This window comes from Oncorhynchus nerka, linkage group LG3, assembly GCF_034236695.1.
Source record: "Oncorhynchus nerka isolate Pitt River linkage group LG3, Oner_Uvic_2.0, whole genome shotgun sequence".
Classification (NCBI taxonomy): Eukaryota; Metazoa; Chordata; class Actinopteri; order Salmoniformes; family Salmonidae; genus Oncorhynchus; species Oncorhynchus nerka.
The window spans coordinates 64406748-64428166 of NC_088398.1; the positions used below are offsets into that span (position 1 = coordinate 64406748).

The window sequence follows — 21419 nt, forward strand, 5'->3', positions numbered from 1 at the left end:
CACACTCTTCCCTAATGCAGTTAACAGTTTAGGCACACACTTTTCCCTTTCCGCTAATGCAGGTAACAGTTTAGGCACACACTTTTCCCTTTTCCCTAATGCAGGTAACAGTTTAGGCACACACTTTTCCCTTTTCCCTAATGCAGGTAACAGTTTAGGCACACACTTTTCCCTTTTCCCTAATGCAGGTAACAGTTTAGGCACACACTTTTCCCTAATGCAGGTAACAGTTTAGGCACACACTTTTCCCTTTACCCTAATGCAGGTAACAGTTTAGGCACACCCTTTTCCCTAATGCAGGTAACAGTTTAGGGACACACTTTTCCCTTTTCCCTAATCCAGGTAACAGTTTAGGCACACACTTTTCCCTTTTCCCTAATGCAGGTAACAGTTTAGGCACACACTTTTCCCTTTTCCCTAATGCAGGTAACAGTTTAGGCACACACTTTTCCCTTTTCCCTAATGCAGGTAACAGTTCAGGCACACCTTTTTCCCTAATGCAGGTAACAGTTTAGGGACACACTTTTCCCTTTTCCCTAATCCAGGTAACAGTTTAGGCACACACTTTTCCCTTTTCCCCAATGCAGGTAACAGTTTAGGCACACACTTTTCCCTTTTCCCTAATGCAGGTAACAGTTTAGGCACACACTTTTCCCTTTTCCCTAATGCAGGTAAGAGTTTAGGCACACACTTTTCCCTTTTCCCTAATGCAGGTAACAGTTTAGGCACACCCTTTTCCCTAATGCAGGTAACAGTTTAGGGACACACTTTTCCCTTTTCCCTAATCCAGGTAACAGTTTAGGCACACACTTTTCCCTTTTCCCTAATGCAGGTAACAGTTTAGGCACACACTTTTCCCTTTTCCCTAATGCAGGTAACAGTTTAGGCACACACTTTTCCCTTTTCCCTAATGCAGGTAACAGTTTAGGCACACACTTTTCCCTTTTCCCTAATGCAGGTAACAGTTTAGGGAAAACACTTTTCCCTTTTCCCTAATGCAGGTAACAGTTTAGGCACACACTTTTCCCTTTTCCCTAATGCAGGTAACAGTTTAGATACACACTTTTCCCTTTTCCCTAATGCAGGTAACAGTTTAGGCACACACTTTTCCCTTTTCCCTAATGCATGTAACAGTATATGCACACACTTTTCCCTAAAGCAGGTAACAGTTTAGGCACACACTTTTCCCTTTTCCCTAATGCAGGTAACAGTTTAGGCACACACTTTTCCCTTTTCCCTAATGCAGGTAACAGTTTAGGCACACACTTTTCCCTTTTCCCTAATGCAGGTAACAGTTTAGGCACACACTTTTCCCTTTTCTCTAATGCAGGTAACAGTTTAGGGACACACTTTTCCCTTTTCCCTAATGCAGGTAACAGTTTAGGGACACACTTTTCCCTTTTCCCTAATGCAGGTAACAGTTTAGGCACACACTTTTCCCTTTTCCCTAATGCAGGTAACAGTTTAGGGACACACTTTTCCCTTTTCCCTAATGCAGGTAACAGTTTAGGCACACACTTTTCCCTTTTCCCTAATGCAGGTAACAGTTTAGGCACACACTTTTCCCTTTTCCTAATGCAGGTAACAGTTTAGGCACACACTTTTCCCTTTTCCCTAATGCAGGTAACAGTTTAGGCACACACTTTTCCCTTTTCTCTAATGCAGGTAACAGTTTAGGCACACACTTTTCCCTTTTCCCTAATGCAGGTAACAGTTTAGGCACACACTTTTCCATTTTCCCTAATGCAGGTAACAGTTTAGGCACACACTTTTCCCTTTTCCCTAATGCAGGTAACAGTTTAGGCACACCCTTTTCCCTAATGCAGGTAACAGTTTAGGGACACACTTTTCCCTTTTCCCTAATGCAGGTAACAGTTTAGGCACACACTTTTCCCTTTTCCCTAATGCAGGTAACAGTTTAGGCACACACTTTTCCCTTTTCCTAATGCAGGTAACAGTTTAGGCACACACTTTTCCCTTTTCCCTAATGCAGGTAACAGTTTAGGCACACACTTTTCCCTTTTCCCTAATGCAGGTAACAGTTTAGGCACACACTTTTCCCTTTTCCCTAATGCAGGTAACAGTTTAGGGACACACTTTTCCCTTTTCCCTAATGCAGGTAACAGTTTAGGCACACACTTTTCCCTTTTCCCTAATGCAGGTAACAGTTTAGGCACACACTTTTCCCTTTTCCCTAATGCAGGTAACAGTTTAGGCACACACTTTTCCCTAATGCAGGTAACAGTTTAGGGACACACTTTTCCCTTTTCCCTAATGCAGGTAACAGTTTAGGCACACACTTTTCCCTTTTCCCTAATGCAGGTAACAGTTTAGGCACACACTTTTCCCTTTTCCCTAATGCAGGTAACAGTTTAGGCACACACTTTTCCCTTTTCCCTAATGCAGGTAACAGTTTAGGCACACACTTTTCCCTTTTCCCTAATGCAGGTAACAGTTTAGGCACACACTTTTTTTCCCTAATGCAGGTAACAGTTTAGGGACACACTTTTCCCTTTTCCCTAATGCAGGTAACAGTTTAGGCACACACTTTTCCCTTTTCCCTAATGCAGGTAACAGTTTAGGCACACACTTTTCCCTTTTCCCTAATGCAGGTAACAGTTTAGGGACACACTTTTCCCTTTTCCCTAATGCAGGTAACAGTTTAGGGACACACTTTTCCCTTTTCCCTAATGCAGGTAACAGTTTAGGCACACACTTTTCCCTTTTCCCTAATGCAGGTAACAGTTTAGGGACACACTTTTCCCTTTTCCCTAATGCAGGTAACAGTTTAGGCACACACTTTTCCCTTTTCCCTAATGCAGGTAACAGTTTAGGCACACACTTTTCCCTTTTCCCTAATGCAGGTAACAGTTTAGGCACACACTTTTCCCTTTTCCCTAATGCAGGTAACAGTTTAGGCACACACTTTTCCCTTTTCCCTAATGCAGGTAACAGTTTAGGGACACACTTTTCCCTTTTCCCTAATGCAGGTAACAGTTTAGGCACACACTTTTCCCTTTTCCCTAATGCAGGTAACAGTTTAGGCACACACTTTTCCCTTTTCCCTAATGCAGGTAACAGTTTAGGCACACACTTTTCCCTTTTCCCTAATGCAGGTAACAGTTTAGGCACACACTTTTCCCTTTTCCCTAATGCAGGTAACAGTTTAGGCACACACTTTTCCCTTTTCCCTAATGCAGGTAACAGTTTAGGCACACACTTTTCCCTTTTCCTTAATGCAGGTAACAGTTTAGGCACACACTTTTCCCTTTTCCCTAATGCAGGTAACAGTTTAGGCACACACTTTTCCCTTTTCTCTAATGCAGGTAACAGTTTAGGCACACACTTTTCCCTTTTCCCTAATGCAGGTAACAGTTTAGGCACACACTTTTCCCTTTTCCCTAATGCAGGTAACAGTTTAGGCACACACTTTTCCTTTTCCCTAATGCAGGTAACAGTTTAGGCACACCCTTTTCCCTAATGCAGGTAACAGTTTAGGGACACACTTTTCCCTTTTCCCTAATGCAGGTAACAGTTTAGGCACACACTTTTCCCTTTTCCCTAATGCAGGTAACAGTTTAGGCACACACTTTTCCCTTTTCCCTAATGCAGGTAACAGTTTAGGCACACACTTTTCCCTTTTCCCTAATGCAGGTAACAGTTTAGGCACACACTTTTCCCTTTTCCCTAATGCAGGTAACAGTTTAGGCACACCCTTTTCCCTAATGCAGGTAACAGTTTAGGGACACACTTTTCCCTTTTCCCTAATGCAGGTAACAGTTTAGGCACACACTTTTCCCTTTTCCCTAATGCAGGTAACAGTTTAGGCACACACTTTTCCCTTTTCCCTAATGCAGGTAACAGTTTAGGCACACACTTTTCCCTTTTCCCTAATGCAGGTAACAGTTTAGGCACACACTTTTCCCTTTTCCCTAATGCAGGTAACAGTTTAGGCACACACTTTTCCCTTTTCCCTAATGCAGGTAACAGTTTAGGCACACACTTTTCCCTTTTCCCAAATGCAGGTAACAGTTTAGGCACACACTTTTCCCTTTTCCCTAATGCAGGTAACAGTTTAGGGACACACTTTTCCCTTTTCCCTAATGCAGGTAACAGTTTAGGCACACACTTTTCCCTTTTCCCTAATGCAGGTAACAGTTTAGGGACACACTTTTCCCTTTTCCCTAATGCAGGTAACAGTTTAGGCACACACTTTTCCCTTTTCCCTAATGCAGGTAACAGTTTAGGCACACACTTTTCCCTTTTCCCTAATGCAGGTAACAGTTTAGGCACACACTTTTCCCTTTTCCCTAATGCAGGTAACAGTTTAGGCACACACTTTTCCCTTTTCCCTAATGCAGGTAACAGTTTAGGCACACACTTTTCCCTTTTCCCTAATGCAGGTAACAGTTTAGGCACACACTTTTCCCTTTTCCTAATGCAGGTAACAGTTTAGGCACACACTTTTCCCTTTTCCCTAATGCAGGTAACAGTTTAGGCACACACTTTTCCCTTTTCCTAATGCAGGTAACAGTTTAGGCACACACTTTTCCCTTTTCCCTAATGCAGGTAACAGTTTAGGCACACACTTTTCCCTTTTCCCTAATGCAGGTAACAGTTTAGGCACACACTTTTCCCTTTTCCCTAATGCAGGTAACAGTTTAGGGACACACTTTTCCCTTTTCCCTAATGCAGGTAACAGTTTAGGCACACACTTTTCCTTTTCCCTAATGCAGGTAACAGTTTAGGCACACACTTTTCCCTTTTCCCTAATGCAGGTAACAGTTTAGGCACACACTTTTCCCTTTTCCCTAATGCAGGTAACAGTTTAGGGACACACTTTTCCCTTTTCCCTAATGCAGGTAACAGTTTAGGCACACACTTTTCCCTTTTCCCTAATGCAGGTAACAGTTTAGGCACACACTTTTCCCTTTTCCCTAATGCAGGTAACAGTTTAGGCACACACTTTTCCCTTTTCCCTAATGCAGGTAACAGTTTAGGCACACACTTTTCCCTTTTCCCTAATGCAGGTAACAGTTTAGGCACACACTTTTCCCTTTTCCCTAATGCAGGTAACAGTATATGCACACACTTTTCCCTAATGCAGGTAACAGTTTAGGCACACACTTTTCCCTTTTCCCTAATGCAGGTAACAGTTTAGGCACACACTTTTCCCTTTTCCCTAATGCAGGTAACAGTTTAGGCACACACTTTTCCCTTTTCCCTAATGCAGGTAACAGTTTAGGCACACACTTTTCCCTTTTCCTAATGCAGGTAACAGTTTAGGGACACACTTTTCCCTTTTCCCTAATGCAGGTAACAGTTTAGGCACACACTTTTCCCTTTTCCCTAATGCAGGTAACAGTTTAGGCACACACTTTTCCCTTTTCCCTAATGCAGGTAACAGTTTAGGCACACACTTTTCCCTTTTCCCTAATGCAGGTAACAGTTTAGGCACACACTTTTCCCTTTTCCCTAATGCAGGTAACAGTTTAGGCACACACTTTTCCCTTTTCCCTAATGCAGGTAACAGTTTAGGGACACACTTTTCCCTTTTCCCTAATGCAGGTAACAGTTTAGGCACACACTTTTCCCTTTTCCCTAATGCAGGTAACAGTTTAGGCACACACTTTTCCCTTTTCCCTAATGCAGGTAACAGTTTAGGCACACACTTTTCCCTTTTCCCTAATGCAGGTAACAGTTTAGGCACACACTTTTCCCTTTTCCCTAATGCAGGTAACAGTTTAGGCACACACTTTTCCCTTTTCCCTAATGCAGGTAACAGTTTAGGCACACACTTTTCCCTTTTCCTAATGCAGGTAACAGTTTAGGCACACACTTTTCCCTTTTCCCTAATGCAGGTAACAGTTTAGGGACACACTTTTCCCTTTTCCCTAATGCAGGTAACAGTTTAGGCACACACTTTTCCCTTTTCCCTAATGCAGGTAACAGTTTAGGCACACACTTTTCCCTTTTCCCTAATGCAGGTAACAGTTTAGGCACACACTTTTCCCTTTTCCCTAATGCAGGTAACAGTTTAGGCACACACTTTTCCCTTTTCCCTAATGCAGGTAACAGTTTAGGCACACACTTTTCCCTAATGCAGGTAACAGTTTAGGCACACACTTTTCCCTTTTCCCTAATGCAGGTAACAGTTTAGGCACACACTTTTCCCTTTTCCCTAATGCAGGTAACAGTTTAGGCACACACTTTTCCCTTTTCCCTAATGCAGGTAACAGTTTAGGCACACACTTTTCCCTTTTCCCTAATGCAGGTAACAGTTTAGGGACACACTTTTCCCTTTTCCCTAATGCAGGTAACAGTTTAGGCACACACTTTTCCCTTTTCCCTAATGCAGGTAACAGTTTAGGGACACACTTTTCCCTTTTCCCTAATGCAGGTAACAGTTTAGGCACACACTTTTCCCTTTTCCCTAATGCAGGTAACAGTTTAGGCACACACTTTTCCCTTTTCCCTAATGCAGGTAACAGTTTAGGCACACACTTTTCCCTTTTCCCTAATGCAGGTAACAGTTTAGGCACACACTTTTCCCTTTTCCCTAATGCAGGTAACAGTTTAGGCACACACTTTTCCCTTTTCCCTAATGCAGGTAACAGTTTAGGCACACACTTTTCCCTTTTCCTAATGCAGGTAACAGTTTAGGCACACACTTTTCCCTTTTCCCTAATGCAGGTAACAGTTTAGGCACACACTTTTCCCTTTTCCCTAATGCAGGTAACAGTTTAGGCACACCTTTTCCCTTTTCCCTAATGCAGGTAACAGTTTAGGGACACACTTTTCCCTTTTCCCTAATGCAGGTAACAGTTTAGGCACACACTTTTCCCTTTTCCCTAATGCAGGTAACAGTTTAGGCACACACTTTTCCCTTTTCCCTAATGCAGGTAACAGTTTAGGCACACACTTTTCCCTTTTCCCTAATGCAGGTAACAGTTTAGGCACACACTTTTCCCTTTTCCCTAATGCAGGTAACAGTTTAGGCACACACTTTTCCCTTTTCCCTAATGCAGGTAACAGTTTAGGGACACACTTTTCCCTTTTCCCTAATGCAGGTAACAGTTTAGGCACACACTTTTCCCTTTTCCCTAATGCAGGTAACAGTTTAGGGACACACTTTTCCCTTTTCCCTAATGCAGGTAACAGTTTAGGCACACACTTTTCCCTTTTCCCTAATGCAGGTAACAGTTTAGGCACACACTTTTCCCTTTTCCCTAATGCAGGTAACAGTTTAGGCACACACTTTTCCCTTTTCCCTAATGCAGGTAACAGTTTAGGCACACACTTTTCCCTTTTCCCTAATGCAGGTAACAGTTTAGGGACACACTTTTCCCTTTTCCCTAATGCAGGTAACAGTTTAGGCACACACTTTTCCCTTTTCCCTAATGCAGGTAACAGTTTAGGCACACACTTTTCCCTTTTCCCTAATGCAGGTAACAGTTTAGGCACACACTTTTCCCTTTTCCCTAATGCAGGTAACAGTTTAGGCACACACTTTTCCCTTTTCCCTAATGCAGGTAACAGTTTAGGCACACACTTTTCCCTTTTCCCTAATGCAGGTAACAGTTTAGGCACACACTTTTCCTTTTCCCTAATGCAGGTAACAGTTTAGGGACACACTTTTCCCTTTTCCCTAATGCAGGTAACAGTTTAGGCACACACTTTTCCCTTTTCCCTAATGCAGGTAACAGTTTAGGCACACACTTTTCCCTTTTCCCTAATGCAGGTAACAGTTTAGGCACACACTTTTCCCTTTTCCCAAATGCAGGTAACAGTTTAGGCACACACTTTTCCCTTTTCCCTAATGCAGGTAACAGTTTAGGCACACACTTTTCCCTTTTCCCTAATGCAGGTAACAGTTTAGGCACACACTTTTCCCTTTTCCCTAATGCAGGTAACAGTTTAGGGACACACTTTTCCCTTTTCCCTAATGCAGGTAACAGTTTAGGCACACACTTTTCCCTTTTCCCTAATGCAGGTAACAGTTTAGGCACACACTTTTCCCTTTTCCCTAATGCAGGTAACAGTTTAGGCACACACTTTTCCCTTTTCCTAATGCAGGTAACAGTTTAGGCACACACTTTTCCCTTTTCCCTAATGCAGGTAACAGTTTAGGCACACACTTTTCCCTTTTCCCTAATGCAGGTAACAGTTTAGGCACACACTTTTCCCTTTTCCCTAATGCAGGTAACAGTTTAGGCACACACTTTTCCCTTTTCCCTAATGCAGGTAACAGTTTAGGCACACACTTTTCCTTTTCCCTAATGCAGGTAACAGTTTAGGGACACACTTTTCCCTTTTCCCTAATGCAGGTAACAGTTTAGGCACACACTTTTCCCTTTTCCCTAATGCAGGTAACAGTTTAGGCACACACTTTTCCCTTTTCCCTAATGCAGGTAACAGTTTAGGCACACACTTTTCCCTTTTCCTAATGCAGGTAACAGTTTAGGCACACACTTTTCCCTTTTCCCTAATGCAGGTAACAGTTTAGGCACACACTTTTCCCTTTTCCCTAATGCAGGTAACAGTTTAGGGACACACTTTTCCTTTTCCCTAATGCAGGTAACAGTTTAGGCACACACTTTTCCCTTTTCCCTAATGCAGGTAACAGTTTAGGCACACACTTTTCCCTTTTCCCTAATGCAGGTAACAGTTTAGGCACACACTTTTCCCTTTTCCCTAATGCAGGTAACAGTTTAGGCACACACTTTTCCCTTTTCTCTAATGCAGGTAACAGTTTAGGCACACACTTTTCCCTTTTCCCTAATGCAGGTAACAGTTTAGGCACACACTTTTCCCTTTTCCCTAATGCAGGTAACAGTTTAGGCACACACTTTTCCCCCTAATGCAGGTAACAGTTTAGGGACACACTTTTCCCTTTTCCCTAATGCAGGTAACAGTTTAGGGACACACTTTTCCCTTTTCCCTAATGCAGGTAACAGTTTAGGCACACACTTTTCCCTTTTCCCTAATGCAGGTAACAGTTTAGGCACACACTTTTCCCTTTTCCCTAATGCAGGTAACAGTTTAGGCACACACTTTTCCCTTTTCCCTAATGCAGGTAACAGTTTAGGCACACACTTTTCCCTTTTCCCTAATGCAGGTAACAGTTTAGGCACACACTTTTCCCTTTTCCCTAATGCAGGTAACAGTTTAGGCACACACTTTTCCCTTTTCCCTAATGCAGGTAACAGTTTAGGCACACCCTTTTCCCTAATGCAGGTAACAGTTTAGGGACACACTTTTCCCTTTTCCCTAATGCAGGTAACAGTTTAGGGACACACTTTTCCCTTTTCCCTAATGCAGGTAACAGTTTAGGCACACACTTTTCCCTTTTCCCTAATGCAGGTAACAGTTTAGGCACACACTTTTCCCTTTTCCCTAATGCAGGTAACAGTTTAGGGACACACTTTTCCCTTTTCCCTAATGCAGGTAACAGTTTAGGGACACACTTTTCCCTTTTCCCTAATGCAGGTAACAGTTTAGGCACACACTTTTCCCTTTTCCCTAATGCAGGTAACAGTTTAGGGACACACTTTTCCCTTTTCCCTAATGCAGGTAACAGTTTAGGCACACACTTTTCCCTTTTCCCTAATGCAGGTAACAGTTTAGGCACACACTTTTCCCTTTCCCTAATGCAGGTAACAGTTTAGGCACACACTTTTCCCTTTTCCCTAATGCAGGTAACAGTTTAGGCACACACTTTTCCCTTTTCCCTAATGCAGGTAACAGTTTAGGCACACACTTTTCCCTTTTCCCTAATGCAGGTAACAGTTTAGGCACACACTTTTCCCTTTTCCCTAATGCAGGTAACAGTTTAGGCACACACTTTTCCCTTTTCCCTAATGCAGGTAACAGTTTAGGCACACACTTTTCCCTTTTCCCTAATGCAGGTAACAGTTTAGGCACACACTTTTCCCTTTTCCCTAATGCAGGTAACAGTTTAGGCACACACTTTTCCCTTTTCCCCTAATGCAGGTAACAGTTTAGGCACACACTTTTCCCTTTTCCCAAATGCAGGTAACAGTTTAGGCACACACTTTTCCCTTTTCCCTAATGCAGGTAACAGTTTAGGGACACACTTTTCCCTTTTCCCTAATGCAGGTAACAGTTTAGGCACACACTTTTCCCTTTTCCCTAATGCAGGTAACAGTTTAGGGACACACTTTTCCCTTTTCCCTAATGCAGGTAACAGTTTAGGCACACACTTTTCCCTTTTCCCTAATGCAGGTAACAGTTTAGGCACACACTTTTCCCTTTTCCCTAATGCAGGTAACAGTTTAGGCACACACTTTTCCCTTTTCCCTAATGCAGGTAACAGTTTAGGCACACACTTTTCCCTTTTCCCTAATGCAGGTAACAGTTTAGGCACACACTTTTCCCTTTTCCCTAATGCAGGTAACAGTTTAGGCACACACTTTTCCCTTTTCCCTAATGCAGGTAACAGTTTAGGCACACACTTTTCCCTTTTCCCTAATGCAGGTAACAGTTTAGGCACACCCTTTCCCCTAATGCAGGTAACAGTTTAGGGACACACTTTTCCCTTTTCCCTAATCCAGGTAACAGTTTAGGCACACACTTTTCCCTTTTCCCTAATGCAGGTAACAGTTTAGGCACACACTTTTCCCTTTTCCCTAATGCAGGTAACAGTTTAGGCACACACTTTTCCCTTTTCCCTAATGCAGGTAACAGTTTAGGCACACACTTTTCCCTTTTCCCTAATGCAGGTAACAGTTTAGGCACACACTTTTCCCTTTTCCCTAATGCAGGTAACAGTTTAGGGACACACTTTTCCCTTTTCCCTAATGCAGGTAACAGTTTAGGCACACACTTTTCCCTTTTCCCTAATGCAGGTAACAGTTTAGGCACACACTTTTCCCTTTTCCCTAATGCAGGTAACAGTTTAGGCACACACTTTTCCCTTTTCCCTAATGCAGGTAACAGTTTAGGCACACACTTTTCCCTTTTCCCTAATGCAGGTAACAGTTTAGGCACACACTTTTCCCTTTTCCCTAATGCAGGTAACAGTTTAGGCACACACTTTTCCCTTTTCCCTAATGCAGGTAACAGTTTAGGCACACACTTTTCCCTTTTCCCTAATGCAGGTAACAGTTTAGGGACACACTTTTCCCTTTTCCCTAATGCAGGTAACAGTTTAGGGACACACTTTTCCCTTTTCCCTAATGCAGGTAACAGTTTAGGCACACACTTTTCCCTTTTCCCTAATGCAGGTAACAGTTTAGGCACACACTTTTCCCTTTTCCCTAATGCAGGTAACAGTTTAGGCACACACTTTTCCCTTTTCCCTAATGCAGGTAACAGTTTAGGCACACACTTTTCCCTTTTCCCTAATGCAGGTAACAGTTTAGGCACACACTTTTCCCTTTTCCCTAATGCAGGTAACAGTTTAGGCACACACTTTTCCCTTTTCCCTAATGCAGGTAACAGTTTAGGCACACACTTTTCCTTTTCCCTAATGCAGGTAACAGTTTAGGGACACACTTTTCCCTTTTCCCTAATGCAGGTAACAGTTTAGGCACACACTTTTCCCTTTTCCCTAATGCAGGTAACAGTTTAGGCACACACTTTTCCCTTTTCCCTAATGCAGGTAACAGTTTAGGCACACACTTTTCCCTTTTCCCTAATGCAGGTAACAGTTTAGGCACACACTTTTCCCTTTTCCCTAATGCAGGTAACAGTTTAGGCACACACTTTTCCCTTTTCCCTAATGCAGGTAACAGTTTAGGCACACACTTTTCCCTTTTCCCTAATGCAGGTAACAGTTTAGGGACACACTTTTCCCTTTTCCCTAATGCAGGTAACAGTTTAGGCACACACTTTTCCCTTTTCCCTAATGCAGGTAACAGTTTAGGCACACACTTTTCCCTTTTCCCTAATGCAGGTAACAGTTTAGGCACACACTTTTCCCTTTTCCCTAATGCAGGTAACAGTTTAGGCACACACTTTTCCCTTTTCCCTAATGCAGGTAACAGTTTAGGCACACACTTTTCCCTTTTCCCTAATGCAGGTAACAGTTTAGGCACACACTTTTCCCTTTTCCCTAATGCAGGTAACAGTTTAGGCACACACTTTTCCCTTTTCCCTAATGCAGGTAACAGTTTAGGCACACACTTTTCCCTTTTCCCTAATGCAGGTAACAGTTTAGGCACACACTTTTCCCTTTTCCCTAATGCAGGTAACAGTTTAGGCACACACTTTTCCTTTTCCCTAATGCAGGTAACAGTATATGCACACACTTTTCCCTAATGCAGGTAACAGTTTAGGGACACACTTTTCCCTTTTCCCTAATGCAGGTAACAGTTTAGGCACACACTTTTCCCTTTTCCCTAATGCAGGTAACAGTTTAGGCACACACTTTTCCCTTTTCTCTAATGCAGGTAACAGTTTAGGGACACACTTTTCCCTTTTCCCTAATGCAGGTAACAGTTTAGGGACACACTTTTCCCTTTTCCCTAATGCAGGTAACAGTTTAGGCACACACTTTTCCCTTTTCCCTAATGCAGGTAACAGTTTAGGGACACACTTTTCCCTTTTCCCTAATGCAGGTAACAGTTTAGGCACACACTTTTCCCTTTTCCCTAATGCAGGTAACAGTTTAGGCACACACTTTTCCCTTTTCCCTAATGCAGGTAACAGTTTAGGCACACACTTTTCCCTTTTCCCTAATGCAGGTAACAGTTTAGGGACACACTTTTCCCTTTTCCCTAATGCAGGTAACAGTTTAGGCACACACTTTTCCCTTTTCCCTAATGCAGGTAACAGTTTAGGCACACACTTTTCCCTTTTCCCTAATGCAGGTAACAGTTTAGGCACACACTTTTCCCTTTTCCCTAATGCAGGTAACAGTTTAGGCACACACTTTTCCCTTTTCCCTAATGCAGGTAACAGTTTAGGCACACACTTTTCCCTTTTCCCTAATGCAGGTAACAGTTTAGGCACACACTTTTCCCTTTTCCCTAATGCAGGTAACAGTTTAGGCACACACTTTTCCCTTTTCCCTAATGCAGGTAACAGTTTAGGCACACACTTTTCCCTTTTCCCTAATGCAGGTAACAGTTTAGGCACACACTTTTCCCCTAATGCAGGTAACAGTTTAGGCACACACTTTTCCCTTTTCCCTAATGCAGGTAACAGTTTAGGCACACACTTTTCCCTTTTCCCTAATGCAGGTAACAGTTTAGGGACACACTTTTCCCTTTTCCCTAATGCAGGTAACAGTTTAGGCACACACTTTTCCCTTTTCCCTAATGCAGGTAACAGTTTAGGCACACACTTTTCCCTTTTCCCTAATGCAGGTAACAGTTTAGGCACACACTTTTCCCTTTTCCCTAATGCAGGTAACAGTTTAGGAACACACTTTTCCCTTTTCCCTAATGCAGGTAACAGTTTAGGCACACACTTTTCCCTTTTCCCTAATGCAGGTAACAGTTTAGGGACACACTTTTCCCTTTTCCCTAATGCAGGTAACAGTTTAGGCACACACTTTTCCCTTTTCCCTAATGCAGGTAACAGTTTAGGCACACACTTTTCCCTTTTCCCTAATGCAGGTAACAGTTTAGGCACACACTTTTCCCTTTTCCCTAATGCAGGTAACAGTTTAGGCACACACTTTTCCCTTTTCCCTAATGCAGGTAACAGTTTAGGGACACACTTTTCCCTTTTCCCTAATGCAGGTAACAGTTTAGGCACACACTTTTCCCTTTTCCCTAATGCAGGTAACAGTTTAGGCACACACTTTTCCCTTTTCCCTAATGCAGGTAACAGTTTAGGCACACACTTTTCCCTTTTCCCTAATGCAGGTAACAGTTTAGGCACACACTTTTCCCTTTTCCCTAATGCAGGTAACAGTTTAGGCACACACTTTTCCCTTTTCCCTAATGCAGGTAACAGTTTAGGCACACACTTTTCCCTTTTCCTAATGCAGGTAACAGTTTAGGCACACACTTTTCCCTTTTCCCTAATGCAGGTAACAGTTTAGGCACACACTTTTCCCTTTTCCCTAATGCAGGTAACAGTTTAGGCACACACTTTTCCTTTTCCTAATGCAGGTAACAGTTTAGGCACACACTTTTCCCTTTTCCCTAATGCAGGTAACAGTTTAGGCACACACTTTTCCCTTTTCCCTAATGCAGGTAACAGTTTAGGCACACACTTTTCCCTTTTCCCTAATGCAGGTAACAGTTTAGGCACACACTTTTCCCTTTTCCCTAATGCAGGTAACAGTTTAGGCACACACTTTTCCCTTTTCCCTAATGCAGGTAACAGTTTAGGCACACACTTTTCCCTTTTCCCTAATGCAGGTAACAGTTTAGGCACACACTTTTCCCTTTTCCCTAATGCAGGTAACAGTTTAGGCACACACTTTTCCCTTTTCCCTAATGCAGGTAACAGTTTAGGGACACACTTTTCCCTTTTCCCTAATGCAGGTAACAGTTTAGGCACACACTTTTCCCTTTTCCCTAATGCAGGTAACAGTTTAGGCACACACTTTTCCCTTTTCCCTAATGCAGGTAACAGTTTAGGCACACACTTTTCCCTTTTCCCTAATGCAGGTAACAGTTTAGGCACACACTTTTCCCTTTTCCCTAATGCAGGTAACAGTTTAGGCACACACTTTTCCCTTTTCCCTAATGCAGGTAACAGTTTAGGCACACACTTTTCCCTTTTCCCTAATGCAGGTAACAGTTTAGGCACACACTTTTCCCTTTTCCCTAATGCAGGTAACAGTTTAGGCACACACTTTTCCCTTTTCCCTAATGCAGGTAACAGTTTAGGCACACACTTTTCCCTTTTCCCTAATGCAGGTAACAGTTTAGGCACACACTTTTCCCTTTTCCCTAATGCAGGTAACAGTTTAGGCACACACTTTTCCCTTTTCCCTAATGCAGGTAACAGTTTAGGCACACACTTTTCCCTTTTCCCTAATGCAGGTAACAGTTTAGGCACACACTTTTCCCTTTTCCCTAATGCAGGTAACAGTTTAGGCACACACTTTTCCCTTTTCCCTAATGCAGGTAACAGTTTAGGCACACACTTTTCCCTTTTCCCTAATGCAGGTAACAGTTTAGGCACACACTTTTCCCTTTTCCCTAATGCAGGTAACAGTTTAGGCACACACTTTTCCCTTTTCCCTAATGCAGGTAACAGTTTAGGCACACACTTTTCCCTTTTCCCTAATGCAGGTAACAGTTTAGGCACACACTTTTCCCTTTTCCCTAATGCAGGTAACAGTTTAGGCACACACTTTTCCCTTTTCCCTAATGCAGGTAACAGTTTAGGCACACACTTTTCCCTTTTCCCTAATGCAGGTAACAGTTTAGGCACACACTTTTCCCTTTTCCCTAATGCAGGTAACAGTTTAGGCACACACTTTTCCCTTTTCCTAATGCAGGTAACAGTTTAGGCACACACTTTTCCCTTTTCCTAATGCAGGTAACAGTTTAGGCACACACTTTTCCCTTTTCCCTAATGCAGGTAACAGTTTAGGCACACACTTTTCCCTTTTCCCTAATGCAGGTAACAGTTTAGGCACACACTTTTCCTTTTCCCTAATGCAGGTAACAGTTTAGGGACACACTTTTCCCTTTTCCCTAATGCAGGTAACAGTTTAGGCACACACTTTTCCCTTTTCCCTAATGCAGGTAACAGTTTAGGCACACACTTTTCCCTTTTCCCTAATGCAGGTAACAGTTTAGGCACACACTTTTCCCTTTTCCCTAATGCAGGTAACAGTTTAGGCACACACTTTTCCCTTTTCCCTAATGCAGGTAACAGTTTAGGGACACACTTTTCCCTTTTCCCTAATGCAGGTAACAGTTTAGGCACACACTTTTCCCTTTTCCCTAATGCAGGTAACAGTTTAGGCACACACTTTTCCCTTTTCCCTAATGCAGGTAACAGTTTAGGCACACACTTTTCCCTTTTCCCTAATGCAGGTAACAGTTTAGGCACACACTTTTCCCTTTTCCCTAATGCAGGTAACAGTTTAGGCACACACTTTTCCCTTTTCCCTAATGCAGGTAACAGTTTAGGCACACACTTTTCCCTTTTCCCTAATGCAGGTAACAGTTTAGGCACACACTTTTCCCTTTTCCCTAATGCAGGTAACAGTTTAGGCACACACTTTTCCTTTCCCTAATGCAGGTAACAGTTTAGGCACACACTTTTCCCTTTTCCCTAATGCAGGTAACAGTTTAGGCACACACTTTTCCCTTTTCCCTAATGCAGGTAACAGTTTAGGCACACACTTTTCCCTTTTCCCTAATGCAGGTAACAGTATATGCACACACTTTCCCCTAATGCAGGTAACAGTTTAGGCACACACTTTTCCCTTTTCCCTAATGCAGGTAACAGTTTAGGCACACACTTTTCCCTTTTCCCTAATGCAGGTAACAGTTTAGGCACACACTTTTCCCTTTTCCCTAATGCAGGTAACAGTTTAGGCACACACTTTTCCCTTTTCCCTAATGCAGGTAACAGTTTAGGCACACACTTTTCCCTTTTCCCTAATGCAGGTAACAGTTTAGGCACACACTTTTCCCTTTTCCCTAATGCAGGTAACAGTTTAGGCACACACTTTTCCCTTTTCCCTAATGCAGGTAACAGTTTAGGGACACACTTTTCCCTTTTCCCTAATGCAGGTAACAGTTTAGGCACACACTTTTCCCTTTTCCCTAATGCAGGTAACAGTTTAGGCACACACTTTTCCCTTTTCCCAAATGCAGGTAACAGTTTAGGCACACACTTTTCCCCCTAATGCAGGTAACAGTTTAGGCACACACTTTTCCCTTTTCCCTAATGCAGGTAACAGTTTAGGCACACACTTTTCCCTTTTCCCTAATGCAGGTAACAGTTTAGGGACACACTTTTCCCTTTTCCCTAATGCAGGTAACAGTTTAGGCACACACTTTTCCCTTTTCCCTAATGCAGGTAACAGTTTAGGCACACACTTTTCCCTTTTCCCTAATGCAGGTAACAGTTTAGGCACACACTTTTCCCTTTTCCCTAATGCAGGTAACAGTTTAGGCACACACTTTTCCCTTTTCCCTAATGCAGGTAACAGTTTAGGCACACACTTTTCCCTAATGCAGGTAACAGTTTAGGCACACACTTTTCCCTTTTCCCTAATGCAGGTAACAGTTTAGGCACACACTTTTCCCTTTTCCCTAATGCAGGTAACAGTTTAGGGACACACTTTCCCTTTTCCCTAATGCAGGTAACAGTTTAGGCACACACTTTTCCCTTTTCCCTAATGCAGGTAACAGTTTAGGCACACACTTTTCCCTTTTCCCTAATGCAGGTAACAGTTTAGGGACACACTTTTCCCTTTTCCCTAATGCAGGTAACAGTTTAGGCACACACTTTTCCCTTTTCCCTAATGCAGGTAACAGTTTAGGCACACACTTTTCCCTTTTCCCTAATGCAGGTAACAGTTTAGGCACACACTTTTCCCTTTTCCCTAATGCAGGTAACAGTTTAGGCACACACTTTTCCCTTTTCCCTAATGCAGGTAACAGTTTAGGCACACACTTTTCCCTTTTCCCTAATGCAGGTAACAGTTTAGGCACACACTTTTCCCTTTTCCCTAATGCAGGTAACAGTTTAGGCACACACTTTTCCCTTTTCCCTAATGCAGGTAACAGTTTAGGGACACACTTTTCCCTTTTCCCTAATGCAGGTAACAGTTTAGGCACACACTTTTCCCTTTTCCCTAATGCAGGTAACAGTTTAGGCACACACTTTTCCCTTTTCCCTAATGCAGGTAACAGTTTAGGCACACACTTTTCCCTTTTCCCTAATGCAGGTAACAGTTTAGGCACACACTTTTCCCTTTTCCCTAATGCAGGTAACAGTTTAGGCACACACTTTTCCCTTTTCCCTAATGCAGGTAACAGTTTAGGCACACACTTTTCCCTTTTCCCTAATGCAGGTAACAGTTTAGGCACACACTTTTCCCTTTTCCCTAATGCAGGTAACAGTTTAGGCACACACTTTTCCCTTTTCCCTAATGCAGGTAACAGTTTAGGCACACACTTTTCCCTTTTCCCTAATGCAGGTAACAGTTTAGGCACACACTTTTCCTTTTCCCTAATGCAGGTAACAGTTTAGGCACACACTTTTCCCTTTTCCCTAATGCAGGTAACAGTTTAGGCACACACTTTTCCCTTTTCCCTAATGCAGGTAACAGTTTAGGCACACACTTTTCCTTTTCCCCTAATGCAGGTAACAGTTTAGGCACACACTTTTCCCTTTTCCCTAATGCAGGTAACAGTTTAGGCACACACTTTTCCCTTTTCCCTAATGCAGGTAACAGTTTAGGCACACACTTTTCCCTTTTCCCTAATGCAGGTAACAGTTTAGGCACACACTTTTCCCTTTTCCCTAATGCAGGTAACAGTTTAGGCACACACTTTTCCCTTTTCCCTAATGCAGGTAACAGTTTAGGCACACACTTTTCCTTTTCCCTAATGCAGGTAACAGTTTAGGGACACACTTTTCCCTTTTCCCTAATGCAGGTAACAGTTTAGGCACACACTTTTCCCTTTTCCCTAATGCAGGTAACAGTTTAGGGACACACTTTTCCCTTTTCCCTAATGCAGGTAACAGTTTAGGCACACACTTTTCCCTTTTCCCTAATGCAGGTAACAGTTTAGGCACACACTTTTCCCTTTTCCCTAATGCAGGTAACAGTTTAGGCACACACTTTTCCCTTTTCCCTAATGCAGGTAACAGTTTAGGCACACACTTTTCCCTTTTCCCTAATGCAGGTAACAGTTTAGGCACACACTTTTCCCTTTTCCCTAATGCAGGTAACAGTTTAGGCACACACTTTTCCTTTTCCCTAATGCAGGTAACAGTTTAGGCACACACTTTTCCCTTTTCCCTAATGCAGGTAACAGTTTAGGCACACACTTTTCCCTTTTCCCTAATGCAGGTAACAGTTTAGGCACACACTTTTCCCTTTTCCCTAATGCAGGTAACAGTTTAGGCACACACTTTTCCCTTTTCCCTAATGCAGGTAACAGTTTAGGCACACACTTTTCCCTTTTCCCTAATGCAGGTAACAGTTTAGGCACACACTTTTCCCTTTTCCCTAATGCAGGTAACAGTTTAGGCACACACTTTTCCCTTTTCCTAATGCAGGTAACAGTTTAGGCACACACTTTTCCCTTTTCCCTAATGCAGGTAACAGTTTAGGCACACACTTTTCCTTTTCCCTAATGCAGGTAACAGTTTAGGGACACACTTTTCCCTTTTCCCTAATGCAGGTAACAGTTTAGGCACACACTTTTCCCTTTTCCCTAATGCAGGTAACAGTTTAGGCACACACTTTTCCCTTTTCCCTAATGCAGGTAACAGTTTAGGCACACACTTTTCCCTTTTCCCTAATGCAGGTAACAGTTTAGGCACACACTTTTCCCTTTTCCCTAATGCAGGTAACAGTTTAGGCACACACTTTTCCCTTTTCCCTAATGCAGGTAACAGTTTAGGCACACACTTTTCCCTAATGCAGGTAACAGTTTAGGCACACACTTTTCCCTTTTCCCTAATGCAGGTAACAGTTTAGGCACACACTTTTCCCTTTTCCCTAATGCAGGTAACAGTTTAGGCACACACTTTTCCCTTTTCCCTAATGCAGGTAACAGTTTAGGCACACACTTTTCCCTTTTCCCTAATGCAGGTAACAGTTTAGGCACACACTTTTCCCTTTTCCCTAATGCAGGTAACAGTTTAGGCACACACTTTTCCCTTTTCCCTAATGCAGGTAACAGTTTAGGCACACACTTTTCCCTTTTCCCTAATGCAGGTAACAGTTTAGGCACACACTTTTCCCTTTTCCCTAATGCAGGTAACAGTTTAGGCACACACTTTTCCTTTTCCCTAATGCAGGTAACAGTTTAGGCACACACTTTTCCCTTTTCCCTAATGCAGGTAACAGTTTAGGCACACACTTTTCCCTTTTCCCTAATGCAGGTAACAGTTTAGGCACACACTTTCCCCTAATGCAGGTAACAGTTTAGGCACACACTTTTCCCTTTTCCCTAATGCAGGTAACAGTTTAGGCACACACTTTTCCCTTTTCCCTAATGCAGGTAACAGTTTAGGCACACACTTTTCCCTTTTCCCTAATGCAGGTAACAGTTTAGGCACACACTTTTCCTTTTCCCTAATGCAGGTAACAGTTTAGGCACACACTTTTCCCTTTTCCCTAATGCAGGTAACAGTTTAGGCACACACTTTTCCCTTTTCCCTAATGCAGGTAACAGTTTAGGCACACACTTTTCCCTTTTCCCTAATGCAGGTAACAGTTTAGGCACACACTTTTCCCTTTTCCCTAATGCAGGTAACAGTTTAGGCACACACTTTTCCCTTTTCCCTAATGCAGGTAACAGTTTAGGGACACACTTTTCCCTTTTCCCTAATGCAGGTAACAGTTTAGGCACACACTTTTCCCTTTTCCCTAATGCAGGTAACAGTTTAGGCACACACTTTTCCCTTTTCCCTAATGCAGGTAACAGTTTAGGCACACACTTTTCCCTTTTCCCTAATGCAGGTAACAGTTTAGGCACACACTTTTCCCTTTTCCCTAATGCAGGTAACAGTTTAGGCACACACTTTTCCCTTTTCCCTAATGCAGGTAACAGTTTAGGCACACACTTTTCCCTTTTCCCTAATGCAGGTAACAGTTTAGGCACACACTTTTCCCTTTTCCTAATGCAGGTAACAGTTTAGGCACACACTTTTCCCTTTTCCCTAATGCAGGTAACAGTTTAGGCACACACTTTTCCCTTTTCCCTAATGCAGGTAACAGTTTAGGCACACACTTTTCCCTTTTCCCTAATGCAGGTAACAGTTTAGGCACACACTTTTCCCTTTTCCCTAATGCAGGTAACAGTTTAGGCACACACTTTTCCCTTTTCCCTAATGCAGGTAACAGTTTAGGCACACACTTTTCCCTTTTCCCTAATGCAGGTAACAGTTTAGGGACACACTTTTCCCTTTTCCCTAATGCAGGTAACAGTTTAGGCACACACTTTTCCCTTTTCCCTAATGCAGGTAACAGTTTAGGCACACACTTTTCCCTTTTCCCTAATGCAGGTAACAGTTTAGGCACACACTTTTCCCTTTTCCCTAATGCAGGTAACAGTTTAGGCACACACTTTTCCCTTTTCCCTAATGCAGGTAACAGTTTAGGGACACACTTTTCCCTTTTCCCTAATGCAGGTAACAGTTTAGGCACACACTTTTCCCTTTTCCCTAATGCAGGTAACAGTTTAGGGACACACTTTTCCCTTTTCCCTAATGCAGGTAACAGTTTAGGCACACACTTTTCCCTTTTCCCTAATGCAGGTAACAGTTTAGGCACACACTTTTCCCTTTTC

General features: G+C 42.8%; 2 long non-coding RNA genes across 3 annotated transcripts; both read left to right on the forward strand.

The window, feature by feature from the left end:
* Positions 1-1577: 1577 nt before the first annotated feature.
* Positions 1578-9327, forward strand: LOC135567173 (uncharacterized). Of its 2 annotated transcripts, none has more exons than XR_010462283.1 (4): positions 1578-1826; positions 3452-3486; positions 3697-3731; positions 9161-9327. It is a non-coding gene; the product is annotated as an uncharacterized LOC135567173 (long non-coding RNA). The 2 variants fall into 2 exon arrangements; XR_010462284.1 differs by lacking the exon at positions 1578-1826 and adding an exon at positions 2141-2238.
* Positions 9328-17036: 7709 nt separating this feature from the next.
* Positions 17037-19602, forward strand: LOC135563517 (uncharacterized). The gene is made up of 2 exons (XR_010460337.1): positions 17037-17126; positions 19515-19602. It is a non-coding gene; the product is annotated as an uncharacterized LOC135563517 (long non-coding RNA).
* The last annotated feature ends 1817 nt before the right edge of the window (positions 19603-21419 follow it).